This window comes from Tachypleus tridentatus, chromosome 13 (assembly GCF_004210375.1).
Source record: "Tachypleus tridentatus isolate NWPU-2018 chromosome 13, ASM421037v1, whole genome shotgun sequence".
In the NCBI taxonomy this organism is placed as follows: Eukaryota; Metazoa; Arthropoda; class Merostomata; order Xiphosura; family Limulidae; genus Tachypleus; species Tachypleus tridentatus.
The window spans coordinates 219417155-219433930 of record NC_134837.1 but is presented as its reverse complement, the minus strand read 5'-3'; the positions used below and the strand labels follow the sequence as shown (position 1 = coordinate 219433930).

Genomic DNA, 16776 nt, shown 5'->3' with positions numbered 1-16776 from the left:
GACTACAGTGTATGATGTCTTTCAATGTAAATACCATACGTTAAAGAAATGATATTTGATTGCTTTGATTCATTTGATTTATTTCTTAACCTGAAACTTACAAGAACCGATACACAATTTAAAACAGAAATCCACCGAAAAATCACCCATACTGGACTATATATTACTTGGGACTCAGAACATGAAACAAAACAAAAACTCAACAAACTAAGAAACAGCCATAAAACTATGTTCACTAGATAAAATTAACGACGAATTAGACAAAATAAAACAATACGTCATCAACATCAATAAGTTTCCTCCACAAACCGTAGAAAACATTATACGAACACATCTAGACAAACAGTAAAATCAACCAACAAAAGTAAATATATCTTACGAATTAAAAAATCATGAAACCATATACTGCTGCATATCATATATTCCGGACATCAGCAGAAAATAACCAACATTTGGCAAAAACTAGTAACAAAATATGACATTCCAGTTAATACCAAATTTATTCAAAAACCAGGCACAAAACTAAGGTCTATACTATATAAAAACTACACTGACAAACACCACACCAACATTATTTATAAAATACAATGTGATAGACGTCATGACTTCTATATTGGTAAATAAACCAATACAAAGGAACACTTTTATACCTATATTAATAAATATAATCAAACATCTAAGCACGCCCTCTACATTCCTACACTCAGTTACAGAACCCCCTTCAAACATGTGGTCAGCTATCAGTCAGTTACATCTTTCTTTCTTTGTGAACCTGATGGTGACCAAAGAAGGTCGCTCTTCTACATAAAAAATTTTCTTAATCCAAAGCAGCCATTTGTACATATATATTTTTCTCTACAAGTAGGTTTCTCGTCATCACTGATAGTCGTTTAGTTGTTTCTTGTCAAAGTAAGGTACTTCATTGTTTTCTATTAAAACATAGTAACGTCTGAAAATGTGCAAATATAAACAAGTGCATTTAGTGTGTTTTAGAGCATACATATTTTACATAAAAGCCTAATACAACATAAATTTTAACTAGAAAATAATAGGTTATGTCCACGTAGACCATTAGGTTTTTAAACACATTTTTAAACTATTTATACATTAAATTGCTCGAAAATCCGTAACTAGTCAAATAAACAAGTTAACAAAAACACCAGCAATATTGGAATGAGTTCCAATATTGGATCTTCTGATGCATTTCACGTAGCAAATTTATGTTTTCGTCCATTTTTGTGAGCACTTTACATTAAGTGTTATATACAAAAACAATTATTCAGTGTGATACAATATGTAGACCTAACCGATAATGGACGATATAATAAAGAGGTAATTTTAGTGTTAAAATACGGCAGTATTAGGTATGTTTAACATCCATCAACAGAGTGCAGTGATAAAACACTTTGCCCTTCTTATCGTGGTTTTCTTCCAGTGTACAGAACATGGTTCATTTTAAACAAAATCTCATTTTTAAATATATAGTGCGTTATAATACTCTTAAACACTTTTTCAACAAGTCAAATACTATTTGTAAAACAACATAATTTCATGTTTTATTTAACACTATATTAAAATATTGATGTTATTTCTGGCCGACTGAATTGTTGTGCTTAAAATGTTGTCTAAGTTATGTTTTACCAAAGAAAAATAATATTTTAGGTCATCATTCAAGTCATTTTAGTGTCTTTTATTTTAAAATAGATATTATTTAAAGACCTTGACTTAATAGCTGACATAGGTGTGTTTTATCTTTTGGATATAACTGCTTAGATGATTATAGCTTGTATTTTCCTTTCCATTAGTGTCAAGAGGCGGTAAACAGGTACAAGTTGGAACGCCAGCATAGTTGTTCAAACGAAGTAAGTTACGTGTGTAAGTTTTGTGTCTATTAGTAATAACAGTTCACTGAAGTACGTGTTTAAGTCTTGTGTCTATTAGTAATAACAGTTCACTGAAGTACGTGTTTAAGTCTTGTGTCTATTAGTAATAACAGTTCACTGAAGTACGTGTTTAAGTCTTGTGTCTATTTGCAATAACAGTTCACTGAGGTGCGTGTTTAAGTCTTGTGTCTATTAGTAATAACAGTTCACTGAAGTGCGTGTTTAAGTCTTGTGTCTATTAGTAATAACAGTTCACTGAGGTGCGTGTTTAAGTCTTGTGTCTATTAGTAATAACAGTTCACTGAAGTACGTGTTTAAGTCTTGTGTCTATTAGTAACAACAGTTCACTGAAGTACGTGTTTAAGTCTTGTGTCTATTAGTAATAACAGTTCACTGAGGTGCGTGTTTAAGTCTTGTGTCTATTAGTAATAACAGTTCACTGAAGTACGTGTGTAAGTTTTGTGTCTATTAGTAATAACAGTTCACTGAAGTACGTGTTTAAGTCTTGTGTCTATTAGTAATAACAGTTCACTGAAGTACGTGTTTAAGTCTTGTGTCTATTAGTAATAACAGTTCACTGAAGTACGTGTTTAAGTTTTGTGTCTATTAGTAATAACAGTTCACTGAAGTACGTGTTTAAGTCTTGTGTCTATTAGTAATAACAGTTCACTGAAGTACGTGTTTAAGTTTTGTGTCTATTAGTAATAACAGTTCACTGAAGTACGTGTTTAAGTCTTGTGTCTATTAGTAATAACAGTTCACTGAAGTACGTGTTTAAGTTTTGTGTCTATTAGTAATAACAGTTCACTGAAGTACGTGTTTATGTCTTGTGTCTATTAGTAATAACAGTTCACTGAAGTACGTGTTTAAGTCTTGTGTCTATTAGTAATAACAGTTCACTGAAGTACGTGTTTATGTCTTGTGTCTATTAGTAATAACAGTTCACTGAAGTACGTGTTTAAGTTTTGTGTCTATTAGTAATAACAGTTCACTGAAGTACGTGTTTAAGTCTTGTGTCTATTAGTAATAACAGTTCACTGAAGTACGTGTTTAAGTTTTGTGTCTATTAGTAATAACAGTTCACTGAAGTACGTGTTTAAGTCTTGTGTCTATTAGTAATAACAGTTCACTCAAGTACGTGTTTAAGTCTTGTGTCTATTAGTAATAACAGTTCACTCAAGTACGTGTTTAAGTTTTGTGTCTATTAGTAATAACAGTTCACTGAAGTACGTGTTTAAGTTTTGTGTCTATTAGTAATAACAATTCACTGAAATTCATGTGTATAACAGCAGTCTTTGTTTACCATATCTTGCGAATAATGTATTTTACTGACATTTGTCCGTCATAAAGTCCGTGTTTAACTGTTATTAAATCTTTTGTGATATATTAGCTTAAGATATGTAATCGGTAAGTAGAACCATAGGTTCGAATCCTTCTTGTTCCCGATTTTCACATCATAAAAAAAATATAAATTGTTAAGTATCTATAAAGACAACCTATCAAATTGGTATCACTGTTAATAGTGATAAAGAGATTGTGCGTTTTATAATGTCATAGTAACTTGTCAATCATTGCATACACATAAAGTATATAATGAAAAACAAACTCGCATTATCAGAACTACATTTACGATGTCAAACTGTATTTTTGTTTTAACTTCTTAAATAAGACTTTACAGTGTATTTCAAACAATCGATTTTATGTAGTTTCAATTTATAACTACAAGTCAAGTCCCACGAAGTTTAATCCCATTCTAATAAATACCTAATTTTCGTAATCAGTAAATTCTGATAAATACACTTTCTATGACGTTATTTGGTTCGTATAATCAATCCTGATAAATAGAACATCACCATCATACTGAGTACGGGTGGTTAGTACAGCCCGATGAAATATTCAATAAATATGATAAACCACTTTATTTATGCTGTGCATTGGCTGAGTCAGCCAGCGATGACAAGTAATTCCTGGATATTTCTAGAATAGTCCAGATTATGTTACACATTTAATACCTCAATGTTACTTCGAGATTACTTTTACAAATTGTATATATATATATATCAACCAAATTCGTTTACAGTCATAAATCACACATAATTCTAGCCAATCCTAAGCTATAAGTTTACGAACTTACACGCTAAAATTCAAGGTTCCATTTCCTTGGTGGATACAGTGCAACTAACATACTGTGCAATTTTGCACTACAGCACCAAATAACTATATCTGGGGGTCCGCTTCTTAATTAGCCTTGTTCTTGATGGATGCTTTGTTGTTGTTATTTTTATACTAATAAATTTATTATTTTAATGGAACCTTTATTATTTTACTAGGTTATTTTTTGGTATCTTATTATGTTTTTACATGTACTTTAACGTTTTTAACTATTACCGTCTGTTACTGATATCTTTTTATGACACTCTTTATGTCAGTTTTTACACTAAGCAATAAATCAGAAACAAGCTGGGCATGGACAAGTGGTTAGGGTGTCAGACTGTGAATCAGAGGGTCTATAGCTTGAATCTCGTGACCACAAAATTATGCGACATATTTTGCAGCCGTAGGTGTTTTATAAGTCAAATTATACTATTTGATTAAAACATCCCAAGAGTTGGCTGTGGTTTACGTCGACTAGTTGCCTTCTCTTTAAACTCTCAGTTCAAAATTCATGGACGGCTAGCGCAGATAGTCCTTATGTATCTTTGTGTGAATTTTCGAAATAAATTTTACCCCTTTGTGAAATCTATATATTGTTCAAAAATGATTTTGTGCTACTTTTGATGTACGTAAATGTAAAGGGAAAATATTAGCTTAAGAGGGAAAAAAAACGTTTTGTAAGTGGAGTTACTCTTACATATTGTTAGAAGCTTGAAAGAAAAATAAAGACAATAGCCACTTTGTTTGGTCTACAGTGGCTGTTTTTACTGTCCTCATTTCTTCAAAGCCACTCGTACTTGAACATTTTTTCCTAAAGGTCAGGCAGTCATATTCAGTGTGAGTCAATAAAATCTGCAAAAACTATTAGTACGATTTTATCTACCAAAGAATAAAACCTGGCAATAAACTTCACTACTATAATTGGGCGACTTAGTTAGTTTAAGTGTTCTAAAAACATGATGGCAGGCTAATGGTTATGCACGCTGAGCAGTAATATGGGTCAGATGTAGTTGTTCCTTCACTAATGACGTTCGTGTATTTAACGAACAAACAATAAATGCAAAATAAAAACCAGTGGATCAAAAACTGAAAACTTTGTAACGTAAACCCCAAAACTAGGAAAGCATAATATATTTTAAACTAACTAAATAAAGTGATAAAATATTTCAGTAAGATTCAATGTGTTGTGAATAATTTTGCTTCAAATGGCCAATTACTGTGGTGTTACAGTAATAAGAACATGTCAAAAGCTACCTTCTTAATGAAACTCCTTAACAAGTCATTTAAAAATAAAGTGTTCAAAGACATTATTAGTTTATTGTAGTATTTCATCACGAGAGGAATCATACGCCTCATACATTTACCAGGTTTGTTATTTTTGTAATTATCTTTTAACTCTTAACTTAAACTTGACCTTCGATTTTTATTCTGTCTTGTTGGCATGTAACTGGCCCGGCATAGCCAAGTGTGTTAAGGCGTTCGACTCGTAATCCGAGGGTCGCGTGTTCAAATCCCGGTCGCACCAAACATCCTCGACCTTTCAGCCGTGGAGGCGTTATAATGTTACAATCAATTCCACTATTCGTTGGTTAAAGAGTAGCCAAAGAGTTGGCGGTGTGTGGTGGTGACTAGCTGCCTTCCCTCTAGTCTCACATTGCTAAATCAGGGACGGCTAGTACAGATAGCCCTCGAATAGCTTTGTGCGAAATTCAAAACTAACAGACATGTAATTTTATATTATCTTTTGTATATCATACAAACACAATTCACTTTATAAAATTAAACAACGTTAAATTCAGCGAGTTAATTAATTTCTGAAATTTTAGGATATTTACTTGCATCCAGCTAATTATCGTTTTAAGTTTCTTTAAAATTTTGATATATTTCAAGCAATTTTCGACACATGACGTTTAATCTTCCAATTATAAAAACACGCTATCTTGTTTTTATTTATGGTCTAAGGCTTGCTGTGTTCTTACAAGACAAAAATGGCACGTTAACCTTCGTTTGGCTATGTTGTAGAATAACTGGTGCATCTCATTACATACCTCGTTCCAACTATAGCATCCTAGCATGGGTGTTGTCAGTCCATGTATGATGCCATATTTATGATTTTTCACGAATGTAGATTAATAAAATGTAAATAGTTAAGCTTTCATTATACCATAAACATTTTATAACAATGCATCGATAAATGGAATTTTATTTCCGCTATGAAACATAGAAACTAGATCACAAAAGTCGGCTAATGTTTAAGAAATGTTTGTTTTTGTTATATTTATGTCACTCTAAAACTCGAGGGACAATTACGTCAACTCAAAATAGAAGTGAAACAAACGGAACATGCGTATTTATAAATCCAAATGGTACCATATTTTTTCTTGTATATATTACTGATGGTTTAACCACACATTAAAGATGATGTTTACAGGTTACGTTCTGCTTTACGAACTACCTTTACTATATGGTCATGAATCTGTAAAGAACAACAAGGTTAGTCTCTGACCTTTGAAACACTACTGTAGGTGGATGTCAACTTTCAAGACCAAGGTTAAACAAAAGTCCATTGAAACTACACCTGGGAACTTGAAAGATATGGGACATCTTTTTATTGTTATGTAAAAATTCATTGATTTCGAGGTGAGGTTTTTGTCATCTCTAAGTTTTCCTTTCGAGTCGTATTGATTGTACCAGACAATATGCTCTTTGCAGTGTTTTTATTGGTCTAATGGATCTTCTTTGCAGATGATACTGTTGCTCCAGGTTGACTTGGGTGTCAGATCCAGTTCTCTTTATTATACAAAGTCTGCTCCGACTTATAATCTCATCGAATCTTTCGTTTTCTTCTCATGGTTCTAACTATATTAACATAACCCTACTGTGCAATAAGGGTACACACGCATATCGTTAAAAATACCGGATCATTTTGACACTTCTTTCCTTAAAAAATATATAAATAACTGATTAGTAGCCAATGAATATTGATACACGTGATTCATTGGTCATTATTTTTATTCATAACCTCTGTCAAACGTATGGCAAATTGTACCAAATAACTCTTCATTTTTCTTGCTATAAGAAACGTTAGAGAAGCATCTAAACATGCTGAGAACATTGAAAAGTATATAAGAATATATTAAACAATATACTATTTTTATTATTGTATAAATATCAAAATTCTAATGAAACATTTCCTTCAGAAATTCTCAGATCATCTTCATTATATTTTAAAACTCGGCTTAAAGTATTGTGGAATATAGATCATAATAATGATGCCACATTTGTCGCTGTGGTTTCTCATTAAAACTTGGCTTAAGGTTATGTGGAATACAGTTCATAATAATGATGCCACATATATCGTTGTGGTTTTTCATTACAACTTGGCTTAATGTATTACTGAATATAGATTATAATAATGATGCCACATAAACTGTTGTGATTTTTCAGTACTCTATGAATTAGGGCGAATATTTACTATACAAACTCTAAACATTTACTGCTATAAATATCAAACAAGCATCAATTTATCAACTGAACTAATATATTTCATTTTCGGCCTCAGCTTATGAACGTGTAAGCCCTCGTTTGTTTGTTTGTTTTTTTTTATACAAAGGCTTTGTTCATCTTAGTCCTTCTTAGTATCTTAAAACAGTTTGAATGTAGCGCCACTTCAAAATCGCCTAGGGCAGGGGGAGCCACCTGCGGCTCCTTATGACGATTTATGTGGCTCTCAGGCTTTCAGCTTATTGTGAAAAAAGTTGAGAATCTTTCAGGTACAATGGGTGTGAAAACTTTAAGCTCAACATTTGCCGAGGGGAATCGAGCCCTTGATTTTAGAGTTGTAAATAAGAACTTTTTTTTTTTTTTTAGTTTAGACTATTAAGGCACATCGCGGCTCTCGAATTGTTTTGGTCCCAAACAAAAACAAAAAAATGACTCATTTTTCCTTTGAAGGGTTACCGGCTCCTGACCTTGGGCGTGTTCCAATAGACTTGATTTATTGGATGTTTTTAATTTGCACGTTCTCACACAGCGTCATTGGTTTTATTGTTGTAGAAGTGATGTAACCTTGCTTGTAACGAGAGCCAGTAAAATCGTAAATTATGTTTGATGTTTTCAATAGAGAAATGCGATTTTTATATTTAAAGGAAGGTTGTAGATGACAACCTGGTTTTAAAATGCATCTCAGTTGTACATGCATATACATTGTATGGAGTGAAGTACAGTGCATGGTTGAATTTAACGTATGAAAAATATTAACCGATACATCACGTAAAACAGACCAAACATATACGATCTTAATACGTTGATAGTTTACTAAAATTTCGTTTGTTCAACTAGTCACAAGTTATTCGATTTGTCCAATAAACAGGGAACTGTTTTTCTTGGTGTTCTCAAGTCCTTTATTTTGTGTAATCTGAATCAAATGAAATTTCAAATTTACCATTTTTCATGTACATTTTACATAATCTAAATAACGTGTCAAACTTCAGACAATTTAAACAACTTGCACGAGTTAGATTTTAATTTTTTTTAGCCATCTAGTGGCCCCTGTCTCTTTAATACATACTTCATTTTTAGTTTGTTCTTCTTTCAAACACTCTTGGCTTAATGTGTTACGCCAAACACAAAAGAAATTTTTGAATTCCAATTAAAGACAGCTCTTATCCAGTTGCTTGAGCGATATCAAATCACTTTATCCAACAGTCAATAAAACCGTTTATTCGTTAAAATTCGGTTATAGTAAATATCCTCATTCGCCTAACAGTCACTGGTCCTGTTCAACTAATATGAATAAGTATATTTTGTTTCTCTCACGTGGTGATTTCAAACAGCTTTGAATACTTTCTTTTATTTAGTGGTTGGATAACATCGAGAGTTGTTGTCCTTTCGTTCCAAGTTATACACGCCCACACATGATGGAACCGAGAGCATTGGATGCAAATCCCATCCTTCCAAAGATCAACTCAGTAGTAAGAATCCCTTTGAATGGGGAATAGAATCTGTATCAAGGAAAGTCGCTGTTTCAAATTTTAATTCAATAGCTATTGTTAGCCTAGCAAATAAGCTGCTCGTCTCAAATTTGTTCCGCGGCATATAGATATACTAGCTTTTAAGCTTCCTATTTGTGTTTTTCAGCTATGTTTGTTACTTACCTTCGTCTCGCATAGTTCTTACAGTGACTCAGCAGTAAGTATGAGGACTTATAATGCTAAAAATCGAATCTCGATACCCAAAGTGGGCAGAGCAGATAGCCCAGTGGGTAACTTTGTTCAATATGTTTTGTACTAGCTTCGTTAACGTTATCCGTGTAAGTAGAGTAAGTTAGCATCCGATAGTTAGTTCGTCATGATTGAATCATTATGTTAAATTTCAAACTGCACATTATATGCAATATTAGTCCTACATATACACACCTTATTTAAGTGTAACACACGAAAAGCAAGATAAAAAATGTTGCCTCTCAGTGGCACAGCGGTAATTCTGCAGATTTATAACACCAGAAACTGGATTTCGATACCCTGATGGGTAATGCACATGCTAAACCCATTGTATACCTTTGTGTTTAACTATAAAAGAAATCAAAAAGTGTTTTTGTTAATTGCAGGAGACAGTTGGAAAGACAGAACTTAGAAAAGTCATGGCGTCGCACAAGTTTTGAATCACCCTGTAGTCTATATTTTCAGAGGTGTTCCATTCCAGTAGTATACGTAAAGCAATAAAACTGACGTGAAGACCTACTTTACCCCTCTTTCTGCTTTGTGTGGGGTCATTTCTCTGAGAAATGCCACGTCTCTGACAATTTTTAATGGCCAGGCCGTCATTATGTCATGCCAGTATTGCAGGTGTTTGGAGACTACTTTAAAAATAAAAGTGTGTAGTTTACGAGAAGTCACGAAGGCAAAACATTTTGTACTCGCTTTTTTACCTTTATTTACGAACTAATTTAGGTGAAATATTTTACATTAATTAACTGTGACATTAATTCAGCATGAAAAAATAGAATATATCTACATATATCCTCAATCTTTACCGTTCTCTGTAAATATATTGAATACAGAACTTTTTTATTAAGTTTAAAATATAATGTACAATCGATTATTTTAAACAAATCCGTTTTACCAGCCAGCATAATATCGTCATGACGACCGTAAAGACAATAAATGTGTACCTTAAAAGTAGTGTGTAAGGATAAGAGGGTTGTAATATGTAAGTTTACGTATAATTGATCATTTCAAAAGGCGCTGACATCCCCGGGTTCGACAAACCTCTTAACACTCCTACGAAAAGTGGGGCCTAACAGGCCCCAGAGCAACTTGAAAGGTTATTAATATTAGGCTAATAAATTTGTATTTAAATGAAATTGCCATGAAATCAAATTTCATTTAAATACAAATTTATTAGCCTAATATTAATAACCTTTCAAGTTGCTCTGGGGCCTATTAGGCCCCACTTTTCTTAGGAGTGTTAACTTTTCGCCACTAGGTGAATATTAATTTGACGTGAAATAAGCACAAGACGTAAAGCCAGCTTCAGCTTAAAGCGTAGATTGAGATGACAGTGAGTTAGATTATCTTAAACTTAGCATATTTTGCAGTTTAAAATTTAGTCTGTGTTGTAAATTAGAGACTAGTTTTTACACACTAAGCCGTGCAGTAATCTCAGCTTGTGGGGAAATTTTCCAAAATAGCCCTAGTCTAAATCTTCATTAGTAGCAGCATCACGTACAGTTCGACAAATTTGAAAAGCAGACGATAGTTTCATATTATTCAAGTGTATGTCCGGAAGTGAAAGTTTCGATTATTAAAATGTTCAAAACATAGGCACCCGGCTAAACGTGTGTAAAGATGCTGCGTTGTTTGCAGTTGAAATAGTTGCTATTAAACATAAAAAAATACTTTTATCTGTGAAAACATTAGTTCCCCCGTCCTACACTAGTTGGCGTTTCAAGGAGGTTTCATAAAAACAAACATGTCGGTAGACAGACGTCTGTAAGTACAAAGTTGCTCCAAGCCTCGCACTATACATCGATAACGAAAGATGGTAGAAAATATACCGAATATCTTGTCATCACTGAGGTTCTTTATTTGTTATTTAGTAAAGAAAATCTGCTGTACATACTCTGTGAACTAGGACGTATCCTCTACACTTCAACGTCGTCTTGTGAAATACCATATGGTATATTTTAACTTTATTCATATAAATCTCCAGTACATGGTTATGTGACTGAGTGTTTCCAGATGTGGTAACAAGTATCTTGTTATTACAAGTTATTAGCTTCAGTTTATGTATTGAGTATTTTTAAGGAAATATTAATGCCTCGAGTTTTATGATTGTACATTTATCGGAAATTGGTTTATCTATTGATGCTCATTCGAGTGTGCCACTGATGTTTTCTCTACAATTTTTTCTATGGAAATGACCCAGTATGGCCAGGTGGTTAAGGCACTCGACTCGTAATTTGAGGGTCGCGGGTTCAAATCCCCGTCACACCAAACATACTCTCCCTCTCAGCCGTGAGAGCATTATAAGTTATGGTCAATCCCACTATTCGTTGATAAAAGAGTAGACCAAGAGCGGTGGGCGGTAATGACAAGTTGCCTGCCCTCTAGTCTCACACTGCTAAATTAGGGACGGCTAGTGTAGATAGCCCTCGTGTAGCTTTGCACGAAATTCAAAAACAAACAAACCATGGAAATGCATTTATAAATAATTTTCGCTAAAATTAATGTAAGCAACTAAAATTCTTTTTTCATCTGTTAATTAAAAATTCAATAACAATATATAAGTTTACCTTTCAAAAAACTCTAAGATCTTTGATCATTAATATAATTATTTATTTAGATTAAAAATAATGATAAAATTAAAATCTTGAAACTACAAACTACACAACGACTAGAGAGTGTTAAATGGGTTTTAGAATTTAATATGTAATTCTCTTTAATTTTTATTTACATCATAATTGTTTAGTTTAAATATAGAAAAGGACATAATAAATATTTGTGATGATGTAACCAATTAATTTTATTACTATTTAAAGAAATATAGAGATCAAGACATCAATTTTTCGTTACCGAACATGCTCGCTGCTTCAGCCATGGAAGTTTTAAATGTTCGTTGATAAAAGAGTAACCCAAGAGTTTGACAGTGAGTGGTGTTGACTAGCTGCTTTTTCTCTAGTTAATCACTACTAAATTAAAGCATCTAGCGCAGACAGTCCTCGTGGACCTTGCACAAGTGAAAATCAAACCAAACAAGTTTTCCACGTAACTAAATTCTTTTATTGGGAAAAAAGTTCAGTTTTGACTTTTAATGCTCAAGTTATTTTAAACGTTTCTATACTAATTTCTAACATGTTGGTATTAATGAAGAAAAACCTCCTGTGATACTATTTATTGGCTTTGTTTGTTTGTTTTAAATTTCGCGCAAAGCTACACGAGGGCTATCTACACTAGCCGTCCCTAATTTAGCAACTCAAGGGAAGGCAACTAGTCATCACCACCCATCGCCAACTCTTGGGCTACCCTTTTAACAACGAATAATGGGATTGACCATCACATTATAATGCCACTACGGCTGGAAGGACGAACATGTTTGTGACAGGGATTCGAACCCGCGACCCTCAGATTACGAGTCGAGTGCCTTATCCACCTGACTATGCCGGGCTGTTTGGTGGTGAAAAAAACGAGGCCATTTATTGGGCTGGCTGAAAAAAATATATAAAAGAAGCGACTGGTGTGACTGTAGTAATAGCTGTCTTGTCACCCGTTCTTTTGTTTTAGAAAATTGAACGCCTTGTTTACGAGTACCTTTACAGGTCACCCATATCCTTTGGAAAAAAAAAAAAGGAATTCAGGTCGGTAACGTTTTTCTCAGTAGTCCCGTAATTACCTAGTTTAACAAATGATTGACATGAGTTGTTAACCCTAATATGCAATACCATAGTTTTATCCGTATACAAATTTGCTTTATGTTTAAAATTTTATAAATAAGGAAATTAACACTAGTTATTTTTTTTTTAATTTTCAGTATGAAGTTATTTTGTCTCTTAAAAAAAACTTAGAATAGGAAAAAGTAAATAACCCATCTACTTTATATAACTTTGTAGACAGCGCTAAAAGGATCAATTTTAGTACATAATAGAAAAATGAAAATATTTCATCTACTTTAGATAACTGTGCAGACAGCACTAGAATAAATAACAATATTTGTGTTTCTCTCTTTGTATGAGTGTTTTAACTGTGCTCATGCTCTTGTTTGTTTGTTAGTCATAAAGGTATACAATGGACTGGCTATATGTGCTGTGCTTAGCACTACCAAGACACTGGAAGGAGGGAAACGTCCATGGAACCATTCAAATTCTTTTTATAGCGCCCCCACACTCCTGTAGTTCAGTGAAAAGTCTGAAAGTTGTAACACTGAAAATAGAGTTTCGATACTCGCCGTGAGCAGAGCATAAATAAGCCGTTCATTATATGTAGCTGTATATATAACATCAAACGTTTTATAGTTCGCACGCATAAAATAATAATAATAATAAAATCCATGCAGTCATTTAAAAAGTTTATCCAAACATTCAAAATTTGTGATAAAACTATTATTATAGTACAGAAAAATACAACAAAAAGACATGTTTTGACGCTCAAAACTTGACTCAAAAATGTCAAAAACTCGACTTTCTGAACATGCGTTTAAAAAAGTTACCCTGAAGCGTGCATAAAGATATTATAGATAGCAATCAACGTTTCATTCTCTCCGCCAGAAGCACGTTTCGACATTCTCATGGATTACTCGAGTTTCTGATTCTCAGCTTGAAACAATTAAGAACGAAACAGTGGAGTTCTCGTGATCACCATCGTTTATATTAACTGGCAATTGGTGAGATACAATTATCTCTGCGTTGAACTACACTTTCCGACTACATATCCTATTTGCTTTTTTTTTTTCACATCTTTTGTTGGCTTAATTGATGGGAAAATGCAAAGATTGACTTAATCGAGGTATATGATTGACCAATCGAATAATTTTCTTGTTTTTTTATACCCAGAGACGTCGGTTTGCAAGATAAAAGAAGGTGAAAAAATGAGTAGAAAAGAAATAAGAAAAAAAAATTGCAGGAAAATCCTTCTTATTTTCTTCTTGTAACATGTGTGATAAGATCTTTAAAAAGAATAAAATGGGAATTTATTATTAAAAATGTCATGTAAAATGTGCAAACAGAATTTAAAATTTACTATCCACTGTGGCTGGTTCACTAGACCTTATCTAAACGTGTTTAGATTGATTATTTTCGATCTATCTTTGAGGATCAAAGCTTCGCTCCCAAATAAACTCAAACAGGTTAATAATAATAATAGTTAACTGAAGATTCTTTAAAACTTTATTTTGTGAAATCTTTATTTTCAACACGCTATCTTCTTTCTTTTCGTGTTTTAATACAAAACTGCACATTGAAGTAACCGCGCTATGAATTTAATTCATATTGAGACCCCGGCATGGCCAGGTGGGTTAAGGCGTTCGACTCGTAATCTGAGGGTCGCAGGTTCAAATCCCCGTCGCATCAAACATACTCGCCCTTTCAGCCGTAGGGGCGTTATTATGTATCGGTCAATCCCATTGTTCGTTGGTAAAAAAGTAGTACAAGAGTTGGCGATGGGTGGTGATGACTAGCTGCCTTCTCTCTAGTCTTACACTGCGAAATTAGGGACAGCCAGTGCGGATAGCCCTTGTGTAAGCTTTGCGCAAAATTCAGAAAATAAAACATTTCATTTTATACAGATCAAAATAATTAACACCAATAATATTATGAAACAAGAAAGACATTTTCTAATAAGACATTAATTTTGTTTCTATTCAACAGTTTCATGTAATGGTATCTACACGTTTTTAACATATGACTGACCTACACACATCAGAAGAAACTGCATGTGTGTGTTAATAATACTCATTTAAGTTCGAGTTTTGGATTTCTCACTATAATTATGTATAATTAACAACAATTATAATATAACGTATGTTTTTGTCATCTCCTTTTTTCGTTACTCGAAATTAATTCGTATAATACACTTTAATGTTGCTAAACAAAAATCACCATCTAAATTTTTATTACCATGGAAATAATAAAATCAGAGGGTATTTATTAGTCGAAGTTTCAAGTAATTTAAAGTATAGATGTTTTACTTGTAATAACCATAACAGAAGCGTATAAACTATTAGTAAATTTTAGACCTATTTTGTTTTTAGCGCAAAACAGCAAAATCGACTCTCTCCACTAATCGAACATGTTTTAATCGTGTACGTCCTTAAAGTTTCCTTTGGTTCACCAGGGTGAGACATATTTTATGTAGAGAATAAAACTAAAATGACTAGCCTATAAACCAGCCCCTGTACAGACATAATAATCAGACAGCTAATGCTCTTAATATACTAGTAATAATTCTATTTCTAGGGTATTTTTAGTTGCTAATGTATTTATAAATTTCATTAATTTCTAGGACATTTGTACAATTTCCTATTCATTTTATGCAATATTTGATATACAAGTATTGTGTATTTTATTATAGTAAAGCTACATCGGACTATCTGCTGTGTTCACTGAGGGATCGAACCCTTAATTTCGGCGTTCTAAATCCAAAGACTTAGCGCTGTACCAGCGGGGTACAACAAGTATTGAACGGAAAATTTATATCACAAGTATTTAGGATATCACATAAATGCACCCTTTCAGTAAATCAGCGATACTTCTGCAGGCTTACCATGCTAAAAATTGGGTTTCGATACCCTTAGTGAGCAGAACGTAAGTAGTCTGTTTTGTAGCTTTGCACTTAACAACAACCAAACTAAACTAAATCTTATAAACGTCATAAGGTGATCAACATTCAAACTACAAGGCAACCTTTTTCGGACTTGGAATGCGATTGAATTCCACAACGACTTTTGTTTGTTCATGCACGTGAAGTTTACCGCTTTAATCTCGAATTGTATACATTCTTATTAGATTGCTAGGGACTTGAAAGTATCATATTAGCAAGTATATTCGGATCGCATTTCAGCAGCAAGTTTTACTGAAAGAGGCTTAGCCTTCTTTGGGGTTAGCTTAAGCTAAATATTCTTGCAAAGAAAGAAAACTTGGAAAAAATGTATTAGATACATTGATAGATGTTATTATGAAACTGGACGTGAAATTTTAAACTTATCAGCAATATGTGTTTATCAACAGATTTTCAGTTTCAGTAGTGATGTTTTTAAAGTTTTTGGAAACTTGTAAATATATTTAACAGTCTTAATGAAAATGGTGTATACATATATATTCGTGGGAAAGCAAGAAACGTTGAAATCGTAATTTATAAAATTACCGCAAGAAAACAACAACAAACAAATCAAGTGGATAACGAAGGCAAAAGCAGGATTTAGTTCAATAATATTAAATGTAGATGCGTAGAATTTGCAAAATTAATTCAACGTTTGGTTACATTTGGGTCGAGAAGTATTGGTACTGGACAGGAGACGTAAGAAATTGAAAGCTCTAAGTGACTGATAACGACATACTAGTTCCCATTAAAAAATAAACTTGTTCAAGGTTAATTTCGTGGAATGTTGGCATTCCGTTGGTATGACGTAGGAGCACTCTGTATTCTTTTGTTGTTCCAAGACTGCTTTAAACTCTTTTATTTCTTAACGTGACTCAGTTAAAGCTTACTTTACACAGCATTAACCTCAGTCTGTGTTAAACCAGTTT

The 16776-nt window shown here is 33.1% G+C and overlaps 2 protein-coding genes across 6 annotated transcripts in view; one reads left to right on the top strand and one right to left on the bottom strand.

Moving 5' to 3' along the window:
* LOC143239615 (puratrophin-1-like) overlaps positions 1–16776 on the top strand; it is a 148250-nt gene that overhangs the window by 10627 nt on the left and 120847 nt on the right. The window contains exon 2 of one of the 2 annotated variants that reach the window (XM_076480893.1): positions 1806–1862. The exons of the other annotated variant lie outside the window; for it this stretch is intronic. The gene's annotated coding sequence lies outside the window, so the exon portion shown is untranslated. The remainder of the gene's footprint in view (positions 1–1805; positions 1863–16776) is intronic. 2 annotated transcript variants of the gene reach the window in all.
* LOC143239617 (uncharacterized) overlaps positions 1–16776 on the bottom strand; it is a 138957-nt gene that overhangs the window by 91034 nt on the left and 31147 nt on the right. The gene's annotated exons all lie outside the window — the stretch shown is intronic.